Consider the following 14,591-nt stretch of genomic DNA (forward strand, 5'->3'; position numbering starts at 1 on the left):
TGGACTAACTAGGAAGTGAATTGGAACAAACAACCAGAGTTCATTTGATGTATGTATTTTTGTAATTGTATTTTTGATGTTCATACCTGAACTCCTTTCTTATGTAACTCTTGGACAAAATTGTTTTTATCAGTTTTTGAGACAAGATAGAGCTCAGAGTTAGGATTTGAGTGGAAATACAGTAGAGGAAGCAGCCCTGACCATATTTTGATTTAATCCTTTTAATTTCTTCCTTACAAACTAATATGTTATCTTATTATTCACTAGTTCTGTTTTGTTTTGATGTTTTAAGTCTTGAATGATTACATTCTACAAGTAAAGTTTTATGAAGGTACACCCACGTCACTTATGTTACCCAAACTGATCAGAGATCTCTGGAGCTACAGTTCTATCAATACTTATGGAAATGCAAAACAACTTGTAATTCTCTACTTAGTATTCAAAAAGAGGAAAGAGTGTATCTCAGTGTGATCAGAAGCATAAATTAAAGGTGAATGTCACCAGAAGACTAAAAAATGACACATATATGAATACCTATTTCATTTTGATTCAACATCAACATGAATAATTGTTGCTGTGGCAGCAGATATGCAGTGAAAAAGCCATGAAGAACAGATCATAAGACAAATCACCTGCTTGAAAAGTATTGACCCTCAACACTCTGAACACCTGAGACCTTAGTTTGTTGGTTTTTTTCATTATTTTTAATTAAATTTTTTTTGTTTGTTTTTTAATATGGTGATGAAAATTTGGGGGTTATGATTTGAATTGTGCTGCCTATATATGTAAACAGTACCTATGTATGGAAACATGTGCTAATGTGTACCAGCACATGAAGAGAACTTCAAAGATAAACAAGCTTGCAGTTAGTCTTTTTACTTCTACTTCATAATAACATTGAAACAACTTCTATTCTCCCTATAAATGATGGAAATGTTGTAAGTCACAGCAGAGTGGCTCTCAGCAGCAGCAGTAGGGAATACAACTAGAGCTCCGTACTTTTCCAAGTACTGCTGTGCATCGCATCCGACTCATCCACTTTCATGTTGTTGCCTGGCTGTCTGCCATCCACTGCTACATCTTCTACAGCAACACAAATCCCGCTTTACAAGCACCTATAATAGCCTTCTTAATCCTTCTCAGTCTGAAAAACTGAAGCCAAGTGGAGAAAATAACGAACTAGCCATGCAAATAATGCTTTAGACCATGTCCAAATACAGCAGGTCACCTACCTCTCTAACAAGTGAGCCCGGCTACTGCAGTCAGTCATGGTGCTTTTAAGGAGGGAAAGACATCAGTGCTGACCTCATGGCTGGGCTGATGGCTGAATAAACAATCTTTTATATTGTCTGTACATAGTGCAATTAATATATAAATGTATTGACAATTTTAACCTAATGACGTTTAGTTGAAATTACTGCATATCAGAGATAAAAAAAGTCAACTTGCAAACTGAAATATCTTCTAAAGTTATATTATATATGCAGAAACAAATCTAAATGGAAAGATGAGTATTTACTTGGTGAAAGAGGACATTCAAAACAACACATACCATAAGAGTAATTGTATGTACTAGAAAAGTTGTGAAAGAAAACAGGTAAAGTAGGAATGTATAGTTTACCACTGTGCTAAAGTTTGTTTTTAGAGGGTAAGATAAATGTATCTGCAATGAAGGATGAAAGCTATAACAATATTTCAATAGTAGAAAATCCCAAAAACCCAACAATCCCCCCCCCCACCAAACTCTTTTCAGTATTTGAAATTGATTCAGACACAAAGGAGATCATTATAGCCTCAATATCTGTCAGCTGTCCTCTCCTGTGGATGCAACATTCCTGGGATGGCTATGCATAATTTATACATGAGTTACGACATTGATCTATGAGTCAAACAAAAAAATCACTGCTGAATGATGTGTACCTGCAGAAAAGAAGCAAACAGAGTTGAAAACATCAAAACCAATAAGAACACTTCTTTTTTCTACTCTTTACCCTTCTCACCTTTCTTATTTTTCCCCTCTTCATAATAAGGATTTATTAACTGAGAAATAATATCAAGTAAAATTAGGTTTTGTGCAATTGTGTTTATTTAAACTTAATTTTTTTATCTAGAAAAGCACTTTTTATATGCCAAGAATTACATACATAAGTTTCTTGGGAATTGTTAAATTATTATAAGTAGGTAGGAAAATAGTAATTAGATATTATAAAATAATTCAAATAGAGTTAAGTGATAATCTAGGTGATTCTTAGATTAGCATAATGCGATAGATGTGCACACAGTGGACAATGCCTCTTTTGTAGAAATTTCCCATTAATCTTAGAAACTTTTTAAGTTCTTCAGAACAGATTCTGGGTTGTTAGCGAAACTTACAGCTACTAAGAAAATATTATGAGAGTCTAGAGAAGGAAGATAAAAAAAATTTTGAAGAAACATGAAAGAATGGGAGCTATTCAATCTAAAGAAAGGGGTAAGGAGGGATCTGATAAGGTATGTCCTTAATTTTAGAAGCTGAAAGAAGTCAATGGATTACTTCTACTAAAATAATGTCTGACTCTAGGTCATCATGTTTTCTGAATACTTTGCAACACAACACATCATTATGAATATTCAAATAAGTGTTAAGGATACATGGACATTATTTCAAAGAAAAAAAAGATTATTCAGTGTTTTATCTTTTGCTTTCTCTCATCTGATGAAATAAACATTTCAACTAAAGATGGTATGTGAACATACCAATAAGTGGTACTGCTTGGACTGAAAAACAGAAGAGAAAAAAAATATGTGCAATAACATGCAATTCTAAGTGTCTAAAACCAATCTACCTAGTAATATTATATATTTCAGTAGTGATTTTATTCCTAGTTTAGGTCCTTTTCAGAAAATGAGACAAGCAGTACAATAGTGTTGCTAATTATTCAAACCTGAGTGTTTTCTCCCTTCTGACAAGGTCTTATGCCAAGTTGAAATCAACCAAATTCTAGCCTTAGTCCCATGATTCATGATGCATTAATCAGCTCTACTCAAGATCCTAGTGAGGGACAGTTATTAAAAAGTCAATCCATTCTCCTTGATTTTTGACCCTTTCTGCTGCTTCTGCAAGAAAGAATTTTCAAATACAGACAATTTTAGTGGACGGTTCTCTTCAAAGAGAGGAGATGTGAAGCTGCCTTCTCTGTTGCCACAGTTGACCACAGTGTGAATAGACAGTAGGTTCTGTCCCTTTTGTAAGCCTATGAAGACCTGGTTTGGCAACCTAGAGGAAACAAACTGGTTGCTCAAGGGTTGGGTTTGCCATTTCATCAGGCCTCAATAAAATAAACATTTTGATTTTACTTTCCACTTTTTATGCATGGTCTTTTTCGTATTGAAAGCAAAGAAGTTGGCATGGTCCATTTAAGAGGGTCCATTGGTGTTTCATCAGCTATCGATGAGATTTATGCGTAAACGTGTCAAATAATTTCAATGTCATTGTACATGAATCATTTACAGAGAAGTCTAAACATAACTAAATATAGGTGATGACATACAAGAGGTCATACAGCTGTGTGAGTGCTCACCATTCATCATGCAGTAAAGTGCACCTTTGATAATGGCTGGTGCAAAATGGCATAGCCTCTCATGAACTGAGCAAGTATATATCCTGACATTAGTAAAACTGCTGCACTGCTTTGCTTCTCTCCATACAGATATTTCCAAAAAGCAATTTCCTCATAATATTTCTTCTCGTAGAGTAGCATCTCATTACCCATATACATGGTATTGATGAGCAAGTGTAGCTAATTTCTATGTGTGTATCACATTTAAGCTCCAAGGAGTCTTCTGTTAAAAAAACAGCATCTTTTAATTAAAAAGCTTACATCAGAAGAATGACTATGTGAAGTCAATGCTTTCTTGTGATGTAGGAAAGAGCCACAAGTGATCTTTTGCTTTTTTAGTAGCAGTGTTCATTTATCCCACTGAGAGAGACAAATGAGTTCCACCCAGCTACTGAAGAGTTTTAGAATTTTTTTGAAGATCTTCAAAACAAAGGTTCCTTTTGTTCTGTGTGTGTACAAAGGCCTGATCAAAAGCACAGGGAACCAGTGGGAGCCTTTCCTCTGATGTATCCTATGGCCCTTGTCTTAAAAGATGAGGTTTATTTCCATGTTGTCACAAGCTTTCTTTGTGTAAAACTGTGCTGTGCTCTGCATAGCTAGTACTTTTCTTGTTGCTAGCAAAAAAATTTTCCAGACTGTCCAGGTTAAGGACAATTTTGCTGATATAGTACATACTCCTGTTAACATATTATGCAACATAGATTTTAAAATTTCTATTATAACCTTTAACCTTCATTTTTTTTAATCAGAGTTTCAAGCATCCTTGATATTGTACTATTTTCAAGAAGATTAAATTTCAAAGCTTTTCTGAAATTTTGACATAAATTTTGATAAGCTAAGGAAATTGAAAAATGAGGGAGCAGTGGGTGAGAAGAAGCAAACCAACATTTTTGCCTTGGCATATGACACACTGGAATAGTTAAAAAAGTTTTGATGCACATGGTCCTGAAGGACATTAAAAAAAAACCCCAAAAAAGTGAGGAAATGAATACAAATGCTTCTCAAACAAGAAAAAGATTGCAAAGTGACTTAATTGCAATAAGCAGTCAGTTGCAGTACTAGCAGTCATATGAGTGACTTCCTTGTAAACAGCTATTAGACCTTGTACAGAAATGCAGACTAAGAACAAGTTACTGGAAGTTGAAGCCAAACAAGTTAAAAGCATATTAGGCAGACCTGTATGATTTTTTAAAAAGGGAGAATGAAAAGCCACTGGAGCAAGCTACCAAGTGCCAGCTTCTTATGCTCTTGCTAAATTTCTTGTTAAACCTAGTTATGTTCCTAGCAAGTATAGTGCATTCAAAAAGTCCTCCTGATTTAGTCAAACTTTTGTCATTGAGTTCTACATAGACATATTTGGATAAAACGTAATGTAGTCAGACATTATATTTTAATGGTGTTTTCTACATTTAAAGTCTATTAAACTGAATAGCTAGACCTACTTTGGAATATATGGTAATTTTAAAAATACTACTGTGTTGTCATATATAACAAGAGTTCGTTCGATTATCACTATAGTCCACGGATTCCACATCACCAGAGCCTTGTACCTCCTCGATGCCTCCCACAGAGCAGCTCCTCCAAGCACTGCCTCCTCTTGGCCCTTGCAGCACTGCTCTGACTCCAGATCCCACCAATCCACTCTTTTATAATACTGTTCTTATTTGCTACAGGTATGGCCTGTTGTCATCAGGCCTGCTCCTAATCTTTAGTGATTGGTCCAGCTGCAACTCGTTAGGGGATAAGATTACATTCTATACCACCTTCATTTACCCATACTGTATCCCCCTACACTACTGTGCATTTTATTTTAACCATCCTTCAAATTTCATTAGATATTCATTTCTCAGTGATGACTGTTAGACAGCTTTCAAGTAAATATGCTATGGAGAAGAAAAAGGTTATTTTAAGGTGTAGATATCACCACTAAGTTGAAGAAAAGCATCCTTTGATGAGCTACTTCAAAGCTTATGTTTGGGGATTTTGATGGTAAGAAAAATTTGTTTACCTAAACCAAATATTAAGGACGCATAATATATACTGAGAATGTCAGTTCTCTTGCCCAGAAATGCCAGACATTTGAATAATCAGTCAATATTATTTGGCCTAGCATGTGAAGCTCTGGAATGACTTAATGGGAGGAAACTTTCATGACAGCCAGCAATCTGTCAACAGGTTACCAGGGTAACCTTTGTGCAAACATTTATAACACTGTGTGCTTAATTTCAGCCTATTCATTTACTGTTGTTATTCCTTTCCTTATCTTCTAATAAGAGAGGTGTGCAGAGCTTTAAAGCTAAGCCCTCAAAATAAAATGAAATGTTGCAGGAAATAAACCCACCACATTTATTATTTAATTATTGATTCTTGTCAGCTTTGTCTTACCTTCTATGTTTGGTAGTTTCTAAGAGCAAAACTTAAATCTCCATCAAAGAGCTATCACTGGCATCCTTTACTCTACAAGGTGCAAAGCTACTAAAGATGCTCTTTTTCCCATGTAATACACAGCAAAGATAGATACAACTTGTGATTATTTATTTGTTTGAAAAGAGCGTGGACATTTAAACCTAACTGTTCACAATCTTTTTCTCTTTTCTGGTATGGGTCGTAGCAGTGTAAATATTGACATTAAAGCATAATCATCAACATCTGCATCTGTCAATGACTTATTGGAGCTACTTAATTACCTAGTATCAATATATTTGAAGCAAATTGATTGTTTTTATCCTATCAAGTATGTATGCAGTCGTTACCACACAAAGCCAGGCTCTCAGGCTTTGCACATGTCAAAAAAAATCTGCTGTGTATTTGAATATGTGCCATCATGACTGCCACACTGAAATATTTATTTCAGAGCATTTTAAATGAAACATTATTCTTTCAGTTTTATGGTATTAGCTAGTTGTTTTACATTGATGATGATGGGCTATATCAGCATCTCTGTAGCTTCCTCCATGAAATCTGGTTCATTTTAATGTAATGTTTATGAAATGGGCTTATATTTCATTTTATATTTCATTTTCGCTCTCTGAATATGATTCTATTTAAGTCTGGCTATATTATTCTTCAATGGCATCTGCAAAGGAACTTAATATCATCTAGCTTGACCTGTATTGTGGAGCTTCTTTTATCCTGCAGGAATGTAATTATTTAAAAAAGACTACCTAGTAATTTGCGACTGGATACTATCATACACTTTTCTAAAAGACTTGCACAGCTGAGAGAAATTTATTATGTATTTATGGGGAACTCTTACAGTTAGGCTGACTACATTGAAAGAGAGTGCTCTTGCCTTTCAACTATGGAGAAAGCTTTGGAGGTTTTAACCTGCAGCAAGACTGCCCATCCGACATTCACTGTTCTCAGAACCATGAACTAAAAAGCTTCCCTTTCAGTTGGTTTTTTTCACTTTATTTCTTTTAGGTCTTTGGATAACACCTAGGAGATGAAAAGTATCTACACTTGAGTAGGGACTGACATATTTTCTCTAAGAACTTACTATAGTACAGGAAAGTGAAACAGCTGATGTGATAAGTGTTTTCCACCTTTAGTTACTGTGACCATTCTGAGATACAGTAATGACTATTTCAGCTATACCTTACCATTTTCTCAACTCTGTAAAAATATTAATATGTTCAGAAATGTACTTCAGTTCAGATGAAAAAGAAGTTATTTGGGTGTTGTACTCATCCAGAAAGTGAAGCAAGAGAAACCAGAAAACTAGCTTTTAGATTTGGGCCCCAGGACATGTCTTGGACCATAAAAGAAGACAGGGAAGACAGGAAGGGGTCCTGGAATGTTGGAGGCTGCCTTTGGTCTGGTTGTGGCTGGTGGGGTAGCTGCCCATCAGAGGAGGCTGCAATGCTATGGCTCATCCTGTTGGACAACCATGCCAATGTTTATTCCACTGTTGATTTTAGGAAGGAATCTCTGTATCATTCTACACTGTACTTATCTTGAGAGCAGTAAGGTATATATAATGACACAGATAAATAGCTTGGAGTAAATATGTTTGAAACACAACTGAAATTGTGTATGTTTATGTAGTAAGCTGTAATATGTTTTGTGGGCTGTTTGGATTGAATATCGTTCCACTGATAAATGTTACTTGCTCAAACCCAAGTTTACCAAATAAGGATTATTTTTGAGTTTATTTCCAGTAAAAAGACAGTTTGCTTTCCATTTCAACTTCCCATTTTGATACTTCTGAAGGGAAACATGCCATTAGCTAACTTGTGCAAGCTCACCTAGAAAATCAATGAAAATGTTTGAAAATAGACTTACCTGTACTGTAGATGAGAGATGGCTTATTTATTTTGTCATTCTTTCTTCCAAATGATTTTTTTTTTCTAATAGATATTGTCTGAAAACTTGAAATCACTGACAATTTTGGTAGAAATGTCACAATTTGACATTGTTAGGCCCATATTTTCAAAGAAATATATAAAAAATATGATTATCTGGTTAAAAATATACACATTTTAGCTTTTTACTTTCATACATGAAAATAATGTTCATGTGGTCGTGACATAAAAGTTATCAGAATCTGTTATCACAAGATGTGAATAGAATATACAGCGTATGTTCAAAGTAAGGTAGAGATTTGTATGTTGAAGCAACAATATTAAATTCTAAAATCTTCAGCATGTAAATCTACATACTACAACGTATTAAAAAGATTTTTTTTCTCTAGAAAACTTTGCAACATTTTGAGAAGTAGACAATAAGGGGAGAAAAGTGCATTTAATCTCAAACACAATATTGTGTTTGAGTCCTGTCTTAGCCAAAGCTGTTGCAATTGTAGTAAGGACTGAAGAATATACTGAATTTTTTTTTCCTCAGAAGAAAAAGTATTCACTATAGATTAAATATTTCTAAACTGAGATAATCAAACCCCACAGATGTAACAGCTGAGTAAGAGAATAATCAGTCTGGAGTTATGGTGCTGTTTAATGTTTCTTAGATTGTTTGTTTACTCTTCACTGGTGGATTATCTAAATAAGGAGCCTTCATGAAGATGTTTGGAAACAGTTACTGGCACAGGTATAACTGAGATATATGAGTGTAAGTTTATCCATTTGCCTGTAAAATGTTTGTTTGAATAAAATATATATTTAATATACTTCATAAACAACATACAGATATGTTGGTTTTGAAAAGAACGATCATAAAACAAAATAGGATCAATAGGTTACTTCAGGTATTTATTTTATTGAAGGATTACATATTGCTTTGAAATTTTATCATTCATCACTTTTAAGTGTGTTGACCCAGATCCTCAATCTGAATAAACCATGGACAGCAGTCACTTGACACTTTTGAAGCTTGTTGCAAAGAACTAGAATGTATTAGGGACAATCCCTGCTGAAGCTGTTTGCAAATTCTTAAATATTTACATTTGAATTTATATTTGCAAGTTAAATTTACAGTGTATTTGTTGAATTGAAACTGATGTTTTTGGCTGAGTATTGAACATAACTTAAATTCCAGCTAAAACAGCCAGCTATTCTTTGTAAATAGAAAAAAAAAAAATCATCTCTTTATGAAACAAATAACATCATTTGGATGAAGGAACCTTTTCATACTTTAATCGAGGACTTTCAATTGGGGAGCTGGAGAAATGGAGAGTATCAACATGAGGTCAGAGAACTGTTTTGTTATCTGTGTGAAAGACACCTGCCTTTGGCTGACTTACAAACTACTAAAAAACATTGTTTGCACATGGTAAATGTGGGTTTGTGTGTGTCTGCCAACATACTCTCTGAAGATGCCATCTGCATTGAGCATGTGGCAGCACAAGGAGAATCTTTGTGGGTTCCAGGGTCCACTGAGGTTATGGGCACACAAACCACAAGCAAGAAGGCTCCTCCTGAGCATGTAACAATGCTCTTGCTCTTTCTCTGTGACAGTGGCAGAAGAAGATGTAAATGATGCAAAACCCAAATGTATGTGCAAACCTGGGTACAAACTTTTATGATGTAAATGTTTTTCTGACTTAATAAACTACTCATGTATGAAAACATATTTATGGCATTGACTGCAGCTACCTCACCTATGTTCTTTGTTAGGACATTTATCCTTTCACTATTGTGCAATGAGTCCCAAACAAGATGGCATTAGGATCTACTGGAAAAAAGCTTTATTGATATTTCACATATTTTACAGCAAATTAAAAACTTGAAGAAAATAAATTGATCTAGTAATTTTCATAAGTTACTTTTATTAATAAGAAAACCAGATTGCCAACAAATTAGATAATTAAATATATCTTTTGCACAAAGAATATTCCAAGAAAGGAATCAATATTTTCAGTAAATACTGTGATCCAAGTTATCTCATTATTTTAGGTTTGTACCTTTCATGGTATTTGCTTTTGATTGCTGTTTTGTTTCTTGTTGTAAATGTCAACAATGTGCAACCTGAAGTAATTATTAGGGAAAGTGATAGCATATTTGCTAGCAGTGGAAATGCCAGTGTGTCTTCTGTTTCCCCCTTCAGTTAAATGCTATTATTTTTGCCAGACATGTTGGCACATTCTTGCGAGTTCGCACAGTTAGGATGATTTCCATCACTTCCATGGTGATGAAAAACGATGCTGTGAGAGAGAAAACATTTTACATGAGAAAAGAAGCACAGAGAAATTAAACAGCTTGCCTAAGGTCACACAGGAAGCTTCTAAGAGAGGTATGATTTAAAAAGAAGTCTTCTGAAAATTATATGAAACACCTTAACTAGAAATCTACCTTTTTCCCATAGTAGGCTTTTTCTTTCCTCAAAACAATTGTTCCATGTAATATGTGGTATCTGCAAAGAAAATTGTTTAATTAGGACTAATTTTAGAATAATGTGTTGTCCCTCTTTTTGTGTTAGCTCTCTAATGTCAGCTAAAATGAATACAAAATCCAATTTGTTTAAGCAGTGATGTTATACCAAATTTATCCAGTCTTTGTATTTCAATAGACACCTAGAAAAACAGCATGAACATGCTTTCTCTGAACTCATGCTAGGAGCAGGAAATATTACAAAAGTATTCCTAATGAGAGTCAGCCTCTTATGAATTGATGTTTCCTTGGATGGAAATTGACTTCAGGAATTATTAAAAGTCAGTTGGATTTGGGGAGAAAATTCTTATGAAATTCTAATAAATTTTTATGTACAAAACTATATATATGATGTATATTTTATATGCAATATTGAGAAGACTGTTCCATAACACAAATAATTTTCTCAAAGATTGATTTAATTATATTGTTACAGCAATCAAAATTATTAAAACTTGAAAATAAATAAACAAAAAAGTGTCTGTCAAAAAATTTAATCCCAGAATATCAAAACTTAGCAACTGGTGGCAAAACTTTGCAGCAACTTTTTCTGGATCAGAAATTTAAAACAATGCCTAACCTGACAAAAAGGGAAGCTGCTATTTAGATGATCAGATGTTGCTTTTCACTTCAGCTACAAAAAGATGGTAACATTTTCCAACAGCCTCAACATCCCTTACCCCACTCTAGCTGGCAATTCAATTTTCAACAATTTGCCTTGAGTTTAGGACAGTATTGTGTCCATTGATTAATTTCACTTATCTCCTCAGAGTGCAACCTGCCCACATCTACTTATTTTTTTTCTTTTTATTTACATTGTGGGGTTTTTATTTAGCCAGATAGTTCAGCATCTCCTATGCATCTGTTCTTTTATCAATGGCTCCTCTTCCTAACTGCACGGAGATACAAGATTTCTCTATTTTCAAGACCTATGAAAATGAGTAGTGTGGTGATTTAATCCCATGCAGACACTTTCTTGTTCCTCACTTCCACCAGGTGGGTTGGAGAGGAGAATTGGAAAATCCATGGATAAAAATAAGAACAGTTTTATAATTGAAATGAAGTAAAATAGTATCATAATAATTGATAATTATAAATAATAAGGATAATAGTAATGAAAAGGGAGATAACAAAAAGAGGGAGAGAAATAAAATTTAAGGGTAAAAAACCAGTGATCCACAAAACAATTGCTCACCACCCTCTGACTGATCCCCAGCTTGTTCCCAGACAGTGATTGTTCCCAGGCAGACATTGATTGATTGACAGTGATCGACTCGTGGCCAAATTCCCCAAGCTGATTTATTGGGTATGATGTTCTGTGATATGGAACACTGTTTTGGTAGGTTTGGGTCAGCTGTCCTGCCACACTCTTCTCCAGCTTCTTGTGAAGGTACTTGCTGGCAGAGTATGAGAACCTGAGAAATCCTTTGTCTAGGCAGGGTAAGTGCTACATGGCAACAGCTAAAACATCACTGTGTTGTGTTATTAACATTATTCTCACACTGATTCCAAAACACTGCACTGTACCAGCTAGGAGGAAGAAAATTTGAGTTGAGAGTTCACAGCTGTAAAGGAGCAGGCTGCTGTTTCACGTATGAACCTTGCTGAGCATTTTAAGGCTTTAGTGGTTCCATGTGTCTCCACAGAAGCACATAGTTGACATTGTAGCAGATTGGTTTAGCAATTTTTCTTTTAGTACCTTCAATTCAGAGGAAAATGCAAGTTCAGTTTATTCTCATTTGTGAATGTCCTGGAAGAAGTAGAAACCAGTTTAATTGTAATTTACAGACCATACAGAGACCTGAAGTGTCATTCTTAATTATAGTCACAGAAACCAAAACAAAAGGGCAAAAATTTATCATTATGCTTTCTAATCAGCTGAAAAATAATTTTGATAATGTTATCAGCAGATTCTTCCAAGTAATCCTATTATTTTTGATTAAGAATAAATGATATTTTTTTCCATACAAGATGTGAAACACCGTGACTAAGATTCTTAATAAACTTTTCAGTTTAAATTATCCAGTTACTTTAGTCAACTACTGTCTAAATAGGTTAAGCTGTATGTGGTAGAATAACAATGAACATGTTTTTCTCTGACCATCACAGTGATTTGATAACCCCTCATACTCTTCGTAATGGCAATGGTATGTTTCCTGTTCCTTTCATTCTTATTACTATAGGAGAGGAGGATGAAGAATTTCCTGCAAGTCAGGACAGAAGGAAAGTCAAATAGAAAGCTGAAAGAGAACTGAGACAAGGATAAAGGACAGTTATTAAATTTGTGGACTCTATCAGGGGACAAGAAGATAAACTGTATGACTGACTAGAACTGTATTGGAGTCTGACATTTCATTTTTATGCAGGTCTTGGTTTGATAAAGGTAAGACATTAAAGAACAGCGCAATTCCACAAAAGCAGTTAGCACATTCATTGAATATCAAGATGGCTAAAGTGCTTCTCTTTTGTTGCTATCTCATGTCTTTATATGGGGCAAAATAGTACAGGGGCTCATGACTGAAGATCAGACTCTCTGCAGTTGTAGCAAGTTTATTATAAGATTCCTTTTTTATTGCATACAGGACCATAATGTCTAGCTGACAGTTTTTGTCACTCAATTTGTAGGGCTGTATTCACTTAACAATTTTTTTAGGCTATATGTACCCAAGCAAAAAAAAAAAAAAAAAAAAAAAAGGAAATGCATAAAGGAATGAGCTGTAAGCTCACCATTAGCTGAACACTGAATAAGTGCTGAAATAGAGAGCAAAGGGCTGAGATGAAATGCATTTGAGTGTGAAGAAACTACAATTGGTTGCAAAGTTAGAAACTATTTTAGGACACAGTCAGGCACCAACACCATCTGTTTGCTAAAGAAAGAAAAAGAGAATAAAGAGGATACGATTATTTGTCAGGTGGGAGTATGGCAACATGGCTTGAAGCCCTGACAGCCCTAGACTGAGGCTGTCCAGCCTGTATTCTGTAAAGCCAGATTACTAACTATGCCAAGTCCTTGATGGAATTAGTCTTCCCAACTGCCTCAGATTTAGGGCATGGGGAAAACTAGCCCAGCAACCAGTAGATTTTCTGCCAGAATGTAAAAACATGGGTTTTATTAAATATTTATGAATGGGTATCTTTCTGTGAAGAATACCTTTGTTCTCTATTTTGCTAAAACTTTAACTTGTTAATAATTACCCCAAAATACATAGATTTTGTTTAAAATTTTCTTATATATGGAGAAATTTCAAATTATGTAATGCACAGTTTGATATTTTTATGCAGGCATTTCTACAAGAAAAAAAGGATTTTGGTGGTCCTATTGTAGACCCTATATCCTGAGTAGATTAAGGATGAAAGAGAAATGTCTCGATTGTTCCTCAGTATAGTCTAAAAGCTATGATCTCCTTTAAAACACTGTTAAAACTTACATTGTATCCACATAGCATGCACCTACACTACTGACTATTTCTATAAAGAAGAAGGTAGGAATTTTTTTATAATCCCATGATTATAGGGTCATGTTGTGCAGCTGTACCTAATTGGCAATGCTAATTAGATTTCTGTACAGCTATCCCAGGTTATTTTGCTGCCGTGCTAAAATCCTCTACGCATGTAGCGAGCAAAATGTTGGAAGGTTATTTTTCTACATTGCAAGTAGTAATTTCTGGATGATGTAGTAAGGCACAATATCACTCTTAGCCATGAGCGAAACCTTGAAAAGTGCGTAGAAACATTCTACAGTGCACAGCAAACAGTTAATCCAGGCACAGTTACAACCTAAATCTACAGCTAAAAAGAGCCATTCCAAAGCAAAAAATCACCAGTGTAGATGCACACAGAGCTGTATCTCAAGGTAGTTCTCATCCCATCATAAAATAATGGAACTCTACTTCACAGCTGAGTGGGAAATTCTGGCTATTTCTTCATCATCAAGTAATTTGGCCATCAGACTTGATCCAGCTACTTCCCTGCTCCTATTTTACACAAGTGTATCACATCAGTTCCCAGCTTCCTTTCAGAGCAAATCAACTAGCTCCCATTTAAACAAGTGTTTCTTTAGGTGGATGTTCTCTCCAGGGATCCTTCTTGGTAGGCTCTATCCCAAACATCTGGGTCTTTTAACTCCTTATAATTCTTCATGCTCATCCATAGAGGTCTTATGGCAAATCAG

At 34.9% G+C, this 14,591-nt stretch overlaps 1 long non-coding RNA gene across 1 annotated transcript; it reads right to left on the reverse strand.

Annotated features, from left to right (window-relative positions):
- Positions 1–8,937: 8,937 nt before the first annotated feature.
- On the reverse strand, positions 8,938–12,225 carry LOC139590686 (uncharacterized). The gene is made up of 3 exons (XR_011679398.1): positions 11,616–12,225; positions 10,343–10,403; positions 8,938–10,194 (listed from the first exon to the last, which is right to left on the reverse strand). It is a non-coding gene; the product is annotated as an uncharacterized lncRNA (long non-coding RNA).
- Between the last annotated feature and the right edge of the window lie 2,366 nt (positions 12,226–14,591).

This window comes from Agelaius tricolor, unplaced genomic scaffold, assembly GCF_023055355.1.
Source record: "Agelaius tricolor isolate 1412-34295 unplaced genomic scaffold, bAgeTri1.0.p SCAF_5, whole genome shotgun sequence".
Lineage (NCBI taxonomy): Eukaryota > Metazoa > Chordata > Aves > Passeriformes > Icteridae > Agelaius > Agelaius tricolor.